The sequence below is a fragment of the Musa acuminata genome, chromosome BXJ1-5 (assembly GCF_036884655.1).
Source record: "Musa acuminata AAA Group cultivar baxijiao chromosome BXJ1-5, Cavendish_Baxijiao_AAA, whole genome shotgun sequence".
Taxonomy (NCBI): domain Eukaryota; kingdom Viridiplantae; phylum Streptophyta; class Magnoliopsida; order Zingiberales; family Musaceae; genus Musa; species Musa acuminata.
In genome coordinates this window covers 13,955,825-13,968,398 of record NC_088331.1, presented here as the reverse complement: position 1 = coordinate 13,968,398, position 12,574 = coordinate 13,955,825, and positions in this window count along the sequence as shown.

The following is a 12,574-nucleotide window of genomic DNA, read 5'->3' as shown; positions in this document are numbered from 1 at the left end:
TCGCTGGAAGACATAGCCTGGGCGGTGCTACCTCCAACCCTGGCGGTGCCACCTCTTTCACTATTCCAGCTCACTTGGTTTGGCTCCAAACTTGGTCCAAACCAGTCCGAACTTGGGCCTAATTGGCCCCTACTTGGGTTATAGGATTAACACCTAATCCTAACCCTAATTAACGTGCTAACTATGAATTTAAAGATATTTTCTAAGCTATTACAAAGTCCGCAAGTCAAGACTTCTTCTGGCGAGCTTACGGCAAACTTCCGGCGGTCTTCCGATGAACTCTCGGAAACCATTCTGCGGACTCTCGGCAAGCTCCTAGACTTCACGATTTGATCTTAGCGAGTTCCAATGAGCTTCTTCGGCAAGCTCCGATCTTTCTCGGTGAGCTCCGGTAGCATTCCCGACGAACCTTCAGACTTCCGTCGAACTCTCGAACTCGCAACAAATCCTTCGCGCTCGACTCCGACACTTTGTTTCGCTTTATGTCTTCATCGTTATCATAGTTAATCCTGCACAACAAAACAAAACTTCGATCGAGACAATTAATCCTAAGCAATTAACCAAGTTTTCCGACATGTCATTGGTCCCTCGACGCTTCGTCCGATTCTTCGGCGCATCGTCCTCTCCTGCAGCCTATTGCCCAATCGGCCAGTTGACTCCGCAACTCCGATATCCTTGGCACAATACCCGCTCTTCTTGGCCCGATGCCCGAGTCCACGGCCCGAAGCCTTCTGTCGATACGTCGACCGTTCCACCGGCCCGACGTCCAATCTTCTGACATGTTCCTTCGGCACAACATGATTTTCCTGCTTTAATTGTCTCATCCTGATCGAAGCATCTTGCGTCACTCAAAACGCAGATTAAATCATAAACATATATCAAGTAGTTTCATCATCAAAATACAAGATTCAACATATGACATATTGATAGGGGGAGTTTGTTTAAACTCCGTGAATTAAGTTTAACTCCGTCATCAATTAGTTGTCATCATCAAAAAGGAGGAGATTGTTGAATCTCATATTTTGATGATGAAACCAATTGATAATTATGTTAATGTTTTAATCTATGTTTTGAGTGACACATGATGCTTCGATCAGGATGAGACAATTAAAGTAGGAAAAATCATGTTGTGCTGAAGGAACATGTTAGAAGATTCGATGTCGGGCCAGTGGATCGGTCGACGTATCGACAGAAGGCTTCGGGCCGTGGACTCAAGCATCGGGCCAAGAAGAGCGGGTATTGTGCCAAGGATATCGGAGTTACGGAGTCAACTGGCCGATTGGGCAATAGGCCGTAAGAGAGGACGATATGTCAAATAATCGGACGAAGCGTTAAGGGACCAATGATATGCCGGACAACTTGGTTAATTGCTTAGAATTAATTGTCTCGATCGAAGTTTTGTTTTACATGTGCAGGATTAACTACGATGGAAGTAAGACATGCAGTAGGAGTTACACCGGAGTCAAGACTATGATCACGTTGGGAGTTCGAGAGTTCGACGGAAGTCCGGACGGTCATCGGAGGTTCTATGAGAACAAATCCGAGAAGTCCAGGAGCTTGCCAAAGAAGCTCATCAGAACTCGCCAAGTGGATCATCGTAAGTCCAGGAGTTTGCCGGAAGTCCGCCGGAGCATCACCGAAGGTTCATCGGATGTTCGCCGGAAGCTTGCCGGAAGAAGCGATTGACGTACCGGAGCAAGTTGTAGTAAATGTCTTAAGAAATATCGTAGTTAGCATGTAGATTAAGTTAGGAATGGGAGGTGATCCCATTATCTTAATCTGGGGGCAATTGGACCCTTGATAGACCCAAATTGGGTCGAATGGATTAACCCATTTAAACCAGAACTCCTGCCAGGCGGTGGCACCGCCAGGGTCAGCGATGGCAACGCCCAGGAGATAGTCTCACAGGAAAGCTGAGCAGTGCAACCGCCCCAGTCAGGCGATGGCACCGCTTGGGCTCAGTCTCCGAGCGAGACTCGGCGGTGCAATCACCCTAGTCAGGTGGTGAACCCGCTTGGGCTTAGTCTCTGAGCGAGACTGGGTGGTGCAACTGCCCCTGTCAAGCGGTGGCACTCCCTAGAAGCTCAGTCTCCGAGCTGCCAAGTGGTTGTATCGCCCTAGTCATGAGGTAGTATCGCCATGACCCCGGAAATCCGAGAAAAGACACTTTTGAGCTCCAAATTCAAACCAGTTTTGGGCCTATATAAACCCCACCCTTTCCTGCATGAAAGGGCAACCAAAAGCACCGAAATCTAATCTTACTCCGTGAGTTTTAGAGTTCAAAAGTGTTGTAAAGGCTAGAAGTTCTCCTCCCTCTTTTCTTCCAAGTTTTGAGCTTTCAAGAGAGAAGAGAAATTCTGTAAGGGTTGTCTCCTAAGCCCGTCAAAAGGAGTAAAACTGTAAAAGGGTGGTTAGCCTTCATCTATTGAAGGAATGCCTCTAGTGAACATCAGTGACATCATCGAAGGAGGAAGCCAAAAGTAGATATAGGCCAAGATTGATCGAACCACTCTAAATCTTGGTTTCCATTTACTTTCCGTTCTCTATCTTAACTGCAAACTGCCTCCATAGCTTTACTTTAACTATAGCTTAATCTAAGTTAAAGCAACTTTTGAATTGACTTTTATACCGAAATCACTTTTATCGTACGAACGTCGTATTTCGATTTGCAATTACATTCTATTCTCTACCTTAACTGCAAACTATCTCTATATCTTTACTTTAACTGCATCTCGCTTGATCACAAGATAAAGTGATTTTCGAATCGTCTTTCTTACCGAAATCGTCTTTATTGTACGAACATCGTTTTAAATCGTCGAAAGTTTTTCGCTACACTAATTCACTCCCCACCCCCCCTCCCCCCTCTTAGTGCTCTTGATCCTAACAATTAGAGAATCTAGCTCAAGCATCATTTTGCAAGTAGAGTCTATTCAGGAATCTAGCACACAAGTTTCGACTTTATGTAGGTCTGACAAAGTACCCCATCCTCCTAAAAGATATGGGATATATTAGAAAAGAAGATATTGAAGATATTTATCCTCTGACCTATGAGGAGGCTATAATGAGTATAGATTCCGAGAAGTGGTAAGAAGTCATGAACTCTGAGATAGATTTCATGTACTCCAACAATGTTTGGAACCTAGTTGATGCACCTAAGGATAATTGTACCCATTGGTTATAAGTGGATCTTCAAGAAGAAGATCAAAGTAGATAGAAAGGTGGAAACCTATAAAGCAAGGCTAGTGGCTAAGGTGTCTCGTCAAAGGTAAGGTATTTACTATAATGAAACCTTCTCACCCATAGTTATGCTAAAATCTATCCGAATTATATTGGCTATTATAGTATATAATGATTATAAGATCTAGCAAATAAATGTAAAAATCATATTCCTCAATGCCAACCTCGATGAGGATGTGTATATGATACAGCCCAAGGCATTCGTATCCAAAGAAAGTCCAAATAAAGTGTGTAGGTTACTTAAGTCTATCTATAAACTAAAGCAAGCTTTACAAAGTTGGAACATAAGATTTGATGAGTCAATCAAATCTTATGACTTTGTTAAGAATGAAGATGAGCCTTATGTGTACAGGAAGGTAAGTAGAAGCACTATCACCTTTTTGGTGTTGTATATAAATAACATCTTAATCATTGGGAATGATATAGAAATACTAATAGAACCCCAAAGGAATTCTATGTAAATTGATCTTTGAGGGGGATCAACCCTTGGAATGCTATAGGGGTTCCACCTTCCTAGAAGTCGTCCAAATGGTTACAATTATAGATAGAACTTATTCTCAAAGAGATGGAGACTACATGCTTATATAGGGCTCTAAACCCTAGCCCTAGGGGCTGCTTCCTAAGTGAGTTACCCCTTTTGCCATCAACCCTAGTCGATTGACCCAATAAAAGGAGGGCGGCAACTAAGAAGCCCAAAGGCCCAAAGATACACCCTAACCACTCTTCTTTATAGGATAAAGGTGGCTAGGTGGGGTTTATTACAATCTTATAGGGTTTTTATTAGTTGCTTCTTGGTTGAGTAGGACCCATGTTGAATCTCAGATTTTGATAATGAAACCAATTGATAGTGTTTATCTTATCTACATTTTAAGTGATGCAAGAAGCTTAGATCAGGAAGAGGCATTTAAAAGTAGGAAGAATCATGTTGGGCCAGAGTGGAACATGTTAGAAGATTGGACGTCGAGCCGGAGGATCGATCGATGTATCGACAAAAGACCTCGAGCCATGGGTTCAGGCATTAGGCCAAGAAGAGCGAAAATTATGCTAAGGAAATCGAAGTTACGAGGTCAACTAACCGATTGAGCAATAGGCCGCAAGAGAGTCTGAACATAACACACATAGCTTATAAACCAATCTTTCGCATGAGCAACCTAGCTCTAATTCCACTGTTAGAAAATCTAGATAGCATCACATGTGCAACAAAAGAACAAAAAATAAAATCCTAGAATTTCTTATAAAAAAAGAGGATTTTAACATTGTGCTAAGATTGGTGCGCAAAAGTCCGTAAAACCGAAAATTACGTGTATAAGAAAGATGTGTTATCTAGGAAAATCGTATATCCTTAAAAATTTATAGATCTATGGGATATGATGAAGAAGGTCAAATGTCCTCCTCTCTAGCGGTGATCCACATGGCAAGGATTATGAAGACGCTCCTTAAATCTCTATGCAATCCTCCTTTCCACGCACACTATATGATCAAGAAGGGGTCGACCCTTCTTACTATCCACATGCCCCAAACAAGGGCTACTGGCTAAGGAGGAGAGGGGGAGAGGAGAATAGGATGTCACAGCCAAAAGGGGTATAGCTTATGGCCTTTTGGTTCCCTCCTATTTATAAAGATCCCCTATCAACTTAACCCAAATAGATCTTACACTATTGGGTATAGGATCTTCATCCAACTACTCAAACCTCTTAGATTAGTGGATCTCTACCCAATAATCTCTTATTAACTCTTATTGGATCTCATCTATAAAATCCAATAATTCAGAAGCTTATTGAATATCCAATAAGATAGGGGCTTTAACGGATATCTCATATTCGAACCTCTACTCGTAATAATACATACCATATGTGTGTGACCCTCTAGGCCTAATATCAAGCTAGCTATGAGTTATACCTATCAAAACTCCTTCTAGCTTAGTGAATTATTATCTCTATAATAATTCATTCAATTCATCGATTGCGGACGTACTAGGCCACTACATAGCCGTCCCTATATGCTATAGGGGAATCCAATCATTTGAATATGTCTATCCTCAGTTACTATATATCTATAGTCCCTCATATATCTAATATCTTAAAGACCGTATTCCAGGCATAATGTTGTTAAGCCCATATGATTTTTTCTCAAGTCTCACTATAATCAGATTCTCTTGAAGAACTCTTTATCACTCAATCTAAATGAAACTAGCTAGGGATTTGCTTGGGCAAGAATACATAGGATATTTATCTCATGACACCAAGAGCGGATGATCCTCTATTGATACTCAATAGCCCTCGTAAGGTTGGCTACCACTTTCGATGATTGGTTGTGCTAGATTTGAAACTTCTAGATCTATAAGTTCGGTATTAAAGAGTTGAGTACTCATACAGGATATTATTAGTATCTCAAGTCTAAAGACTAAATACACCATTAGAATGATGAAACCGATGTTTGACAATGAGGTATCATCAACCATCCAGCATTCCTTGAGCGAATTGATTAGTGAGCTTATTCTCCAATGAGCATCTGCACTATATCCCTAATGTCTCCACATAAGAAACTATGAGATCAGCCGCCTCCATCATATAGATAAGTATAAAACACACCAGTCTATCTGATTATTTTAATGTCTCTCTCGAGTAACCTACGATCGTGATTATTTAGAGTCAATGTCTAAAGGCGAATCAGTCTCATTATCATGATCTCTTCATGATCTGATTCTCATTTCATAGATCTATAGATATCACAATATATGCAACGGATAATATAAAGTGAAAAAAAAATCAAATAAATAATAAATAAAAAAGAATGCATATCATATCTCTTCACTTACGTAATTGACTTACAGGGCATCTATGATTATTAGACTATATCTTAAAAAAATAATTTAGAAGCACCGAAGGGGGGAGGACAATGTAAAAACATACCTACAAAATTGGACACCCACACATTTCTCCATTCACGGATTTTTTTTTTCATTGAATATAGCGTGATCGCCTAATGATAGCTTTATGTGATAAAAGATAAAAGTATTGTGGAATGATCCATATTACGTATCTTGGCCATGCCCAACAAGCACGATGTCTTAAGACACAAATGGGCGATGACCTTAAGTGAAGGGGTTTGCTTCCAAATTAGATTGGCATGTTAGTTTTATATATAAATGACATAATGGAGGGTTTACCTAAGACAAGTATTCTCTAGGCCAAACGAAGATGAAGGGGGTTCAATAAAACAACTGATCGAGGGGCAATAATTGTCATCGGAGTCGCTTGGGGATTACGGGAAGAACACAATGAAGAGGGGAAACTAACTAAACTAAAAAGATTGAGAAGCATCAGAAATCTCCAAAGAGCCGTGAAGATAAAGAGATGATTGATTTCAGAAAGATGATGAGGGAGAAGAAGTGGGGAAGAGGGACTTTCCACTAGAGCACTTTGGGCTCCCAAATTGTGAGGAGTCATATTAATTTTATTTGTATCAAAATATTTTCACCAAAGCGCTTTGAGAGAAAATATTTAATGGAAAATAAAAAAGCTTCAAAAGAGGATTACATTAACTTAAAAGGTTTTATAGTAAGGATCTTCTCCTACCTTTACTTTTGTTCTCATACACTTTAATCCGAAGAGCTTAAGACAAATAATTTTGTTAAATTCATAAAAATGGGAATGCTTGGATGAATGTTGTCATTGATCAAACTGGGATGATCAACTACGCATGGAATCATGTAGTCATCCCAAATCGTGTACCATGAAAACATCTCTAAGTTTGTTTTTAAATATATAAGCTTTCTTTTGCTACTCACCATCCAAATAGCTCTTAATATGATGCCAAGATAAAGTTTTGGTGATTGAGATTATGTAATTTGTGGGCTAATATTCGATTTGATCTCAATGATGAGAGGAGGAAAGGTGTTATTTTCATTAAATTCTTCTCATACAATCACAAAATTTCAGCAGCCTTCACATTAGTTTTCTCCACAACCCCTAATATTTCATAAATTCCTAGGCACTCACATGCAACACATTAATATCCCTTTAATAACACATTAACACTCATAACTTCTCTAAAATACGCAAACCCAACTTTTAGTAGTGCCTTGATGAATATGTCTATTACTAAATCGTTTGAGTTACAATACTTCACTTGAATTCTATATTCTTCAATTATTTTTTGATGAAGTGATGCTTGAGTGCAATGTATTTGGTGCAGCTATGGTAGACAAGGTTAGCTATTGCTATTACTAATTTGTTATCACAAAAAATCTCTATTCCTTCATTTTTCTTTTCTTTAATATCTTCAAGAATTCTTGAACTGATTGTTATAGATACTAAAAACATACTTAACCTTTATAGAAGATTGTGCTATTGATTGTTGCCTCTTTTGAGCTTCAAAAAAAATACACCTATATCAAAAGAAAAAAGATAACCAAAAGTACTCTTCATGTCATTTATGCAACTACCCCGGTCACTATCACATAATCTAATGAACCTTAATTTTTTTGCTTATTAAACTTGATTCCAAAAATCTGAAAGTTTTTGGAATCAAGATAAATATGACCAGGATTATTCATAAATCTAGAAAGCATACTTGTAACAAATATAATACTTGGTATAATAGCTATGAGGTATAACAGATTATCGATCAAACTTTTATAAATAGTGGCGCTCCTCCATTTCTTTCTTCAATTTCTCACCAACAAATAGAGATGTGGCAGTAGGATAACATTCAGACATATAAATTTTTTTTCAGAATTCTATCGACATAGATTTTTCAAGAAATAGATGTAACTGTTATTATTAAATATTTTATTTAATAATAATATAATCGTTCTCATTAAGTTCATCATTCATTATAATTAATTTCTTATTTATTGTGATTTAAATATTTCTGTTTTACATTCTAAATGAATCATTATTATTAAATATTTTAAATATCATTAAAAAAATTTATTATGATTCAAACGTTATAAATTTGAATTAATTCTTAAACGTTATGAGTTGATAATAATAAATATTCTTGATAGGAGAACATCTATATGAACGAGAGTTTTGGTCTTTGGGTTCAACATCTTTTTCAAGTCTAAAGGATTTCCTACACAATCTAAAGCGAGAGTTCTGAGATAAGAAGTGCCAAAATTCAAGAAGAAATCAATGTTGAAATTCTTGACAATAATGACTGGAGGTATGTAATTTTGTTTCTGAATTAGTTTTTCTTGTATTTCTATTATAATAGTTTAGAAACATATTTTGGTATCAAAATTATCTAATAGTTAGTATCAAAGCCAATTAACCTCTGCCTTGATACGAAAGGATTTTCATTTTTATATCATGAATATGATTTGATTTTGATTTCTTTTTGAAACTTCTTAATATATTTCATGTTGAAAATCACGAGGATATAATATTTTAATATTTGGAGTTGATAAAATGATCATATTATATATGCATATTTGGTTATATTAATTTATGCTTATGAATCAATTTTATATGCCCAAAATGTCTAATGATCTATACAATTTTAATTAATTAGGAATTAGCCACGATATCCTTAATTAATTAAAATTATATATAAAGTTATAATAAAGATCACATAAGTAATTAGATATCATATTGTGACTGATTATATTCAATATAATAATTATTATCCCACGTGATATTTTATTATATACATATAATTAATTAGGATAAAATATCAGATTATTTTCATAATTTACCCATAGGGATTATGAATTAGAATATAATTTGATAGTTATATCATAAAGACCATTTGAATCTATTTAAATTTAAAATTTAGCCCACAGGTAATTTTTATGTCATGAGATTCATATTTTTAGCATGTTTCACATTGGTAAAATATGCAGCGATCCAATCGGCTCAACATGATGTTTATCGAAACTAAGATAACTACTGACATACATGGTTATGTTGACCAGCATTAAAAGGTCCGAGACTTGCTACAAGCTATCAATGAGCAATTTGTCACTTCAGAAAAGGCACTAGCAAGTACCCTAATAATGAAATTCTCATCCCTTAGACTCACCGATATAAAGGGTGTGCATGAGCATATAATGTAAATATGAGAAATTACAGCTCAACTTAAGAAACTCGAGGTTAATATGTCAAAATCCTTCTTAGTGCACTATATTTTGAACACTCTTCCACCTCAATACGGGTCTTTTAAGATTTCATACAACACACATAAGGAAAAATGATCAATCAATGAATTAATGACCAAGTGTGTTTAAGAAGAAGAGAAGCTAGTGATGGAACTAGATGAGAGTGCATTAGTAGTAACCACTCACGAGAAGAATAAAATCAATAAAAATCAAGCCAATTAGAAAGCTCATCAGTAGGAAAAAGGTAAAATACCACCCCAAGCTGATATAAAAAAGAAACAAAGTGCTTCGTTTGTAAAATGAAGGGACACATGAAGAAGGAATGTATAAAATTCCAACAATTGCTTGAAAAGAAAGGTAAACCAACCTCGTTTGTGTGTTATGAATCTAATATGGTTAATGTTAATATTAACACATGGTGAATTGACTCTGGATTAACATTCTATATTACAAACTCTTTGCAGGGTATACAAAACCTAAGTAAGCCAATGGGAAGTGAGCAATGCATCTTATCAGGGAATAAGATGGGCTCACATATGGAGGCAATTGGAATATGCATTTTAACTTTAAGTAGTGGTTTTGTTTTAAAATTAGAAAGGACCTTTTATGTACTAAGTTTCTTATGAAACTTAATTTCTATTTCCAGACTCGTACTAGTTGGATATTCTTTTAATTTTTAAGACACATCATTTCGTTTATTATATAAATCTGATTGTATTATGAAAGATATTTTGTTTCATGATCTTTATCGTATTTTCTTACAAAATGATGACATTCAAAGTTTAATGCATGTTCACGCTGGCACTAAAATGTGTAATATTAATGAGAACTCCTCTATATTATAGCATCGAAGATTTGACATATCTCCATAAAGAGAATTAAGATATTAGTTAATGATGGGATATTTAGTACTCTTGATTTTACTAATTTTAAGACTTGTGCGAACTGTATTAAGGGAAAGCAGACCAACAAGTCTAAAAAAGGTGCTAATAGGAGTTCAGACATATTAGATATCATTCATACTGATATATGTTGTCCAGATATGGACACACATGGTCAGAAATACTTCATCTCCTTTATAGATGATTACTCATGATATATGTATATCTATTTTCTTCATAACAAAAATGAAGCATTAGATACCTTCAAAATCTTTAAGGTTAAAGTTAAGAACCAATGTGGTAAACAAATTAAAATTGTAAGATCAGATAGAGGTGGAGAATATTATGGTAGATGTACTAAAAATGGACAAGCACCTGGTCCTTTTGCTAAGTTTTTTCAAGAACATGAGATTGTTGCAAATACACTATGATTGGTTCTCCAAACCAGAATGGTATTACAGAAAGAAGAAACCGAACATTATTAGACATGGTGTGGAGTATGCTTAATAACTCCAATCTTCCTAAGTTCCTATGGACTGAAACACTGAAGACGACTGTGTATATATTAAACCAAGTTCCAACCAAGGTTGTCCAAAAGATATCATTTAAATTATGGAAAGGTTAGAAACCGAGTTTGTGACATATGCACGTTTGGGGATATTCATCTAAGGTCATGATATATAATCCACAAGATAAGAAACTGGACCCGAGGACTATCAGTGGGTATTTCATTGCATATGCCGAAAAGTCCAAAGGTTACAAGTTCTATTGTTCATCTCACACAACTAGGATTGTGGAATCAAGAAATGCTAAATTTCTTGAGGATGATATAATTAGTGAGAGCGATCATTTCAGGAATATAGTTTCTATACATGATGATATAGAATCTCAACCTTCCACATCAAATGATAGATTGATTATAATTTATAGCACTCCTTAAGTACAAACTAGTGTTGAACAATCAATCATTGAAATTCCACAAGTTGCTGACAGTATTCTAATAGATCAAGTAGTTCAGGAATTACAACAAGCTCTTGAACAACTAGATGATCTACTAGAAGATCTACTAGAAATAAAATATCAATAATTCCTAGTGATTATATTGTATATCTACAAGAATTTGACTATAATATTGGAGCTAAAAATGATCCTGAAACCTTTTCACATGCCATGAGTTGTAAAGAATCAAATTTGTGGCATGATGCCATGAAAGAAGAAATAAATTCCATGATAAGTAATGGAGTCTGGGATCTTGTAGAGTTGCCTAATGAAGTAAAGGCTATTGGCTACAAATTGATCTTTAAAACCAAGAAAGATTCATTAGGCAACATTGAAAGATACAAAGCAAGACTTGTTACAAAGGGATTTACTCAAAAAGACATAATCGATTATACGGAGACGTTTTCTCCTATATCTAAGAAAAATTTTCTTCGTATCATTTTAACATTGGTCGTTCATTTTGACCTTGAGTTACAACAAATAGATGTGAAAACAGTATTTCTTAATGGAGATCTAGAGGAAAAAGTTTATATAAAATAATTTGGAGGTTTCTCCTCGTGTAGGTGAACACTTGATTTATAAGCTTAAAAAGTCGGTTTAAAACGGTACTGAATTCAACCGAGAAGATGTTCTCTTCATGCCAATGTCACCAAGATAAGATACGACTGGACTCACCGCAGCTAACGATCTTTTAGCTTTCCTATTCCATGGACACTGCGAGTTTCTCACCAATATCGTTGAATGATGAGATCCCCACATGGAACGATGCTCCAGATTATGTGCTTTCCATCATCCGCAAGATCATCAGTGGCGGCATCGGACTATGGATCTTTAGGTGAAGCACTGAGCTTGGATCTCTCAGTAAAATAGTCTCCACAAGGTATTCATTGTTCTTACAGCTCTCCTTTGTGGTCTCAGTGGAGAGACTGATGGAAGAGCTATAGTCAGCTCCACAAGGTACGCATTGAACAGACTCAGATCGAAAACCATTCAAGAGTGGAATCCATGGTACGTTCATAAACAGGTAAGAATTGCTTCACTGAATCCCAAATGTACTCTCGTCATTTCCACTTTCTAGCTATGGTTGAGCTTTCATGTGAATCATGCGGGTTGGTGGGTGGACGATCATCTACGACGGACTGACCTTTGTCACCGTCGGCGGCGCCAGCCACCAAGTTCCCCTTTTCGCTCCCAGATAAGCGCAGCGGCTCATCCATCACGTCTTGTATAACCAGCATTTGCCTTCTCCATTCTGGCAGTCGATGGTGTTAGCTTTTGTTTCACATTTCAGAACCAGGTGTTTGATGAAATTCCAAGTGAACAAAAAGTGCAAGTTGTGCGATTATGTATGAGG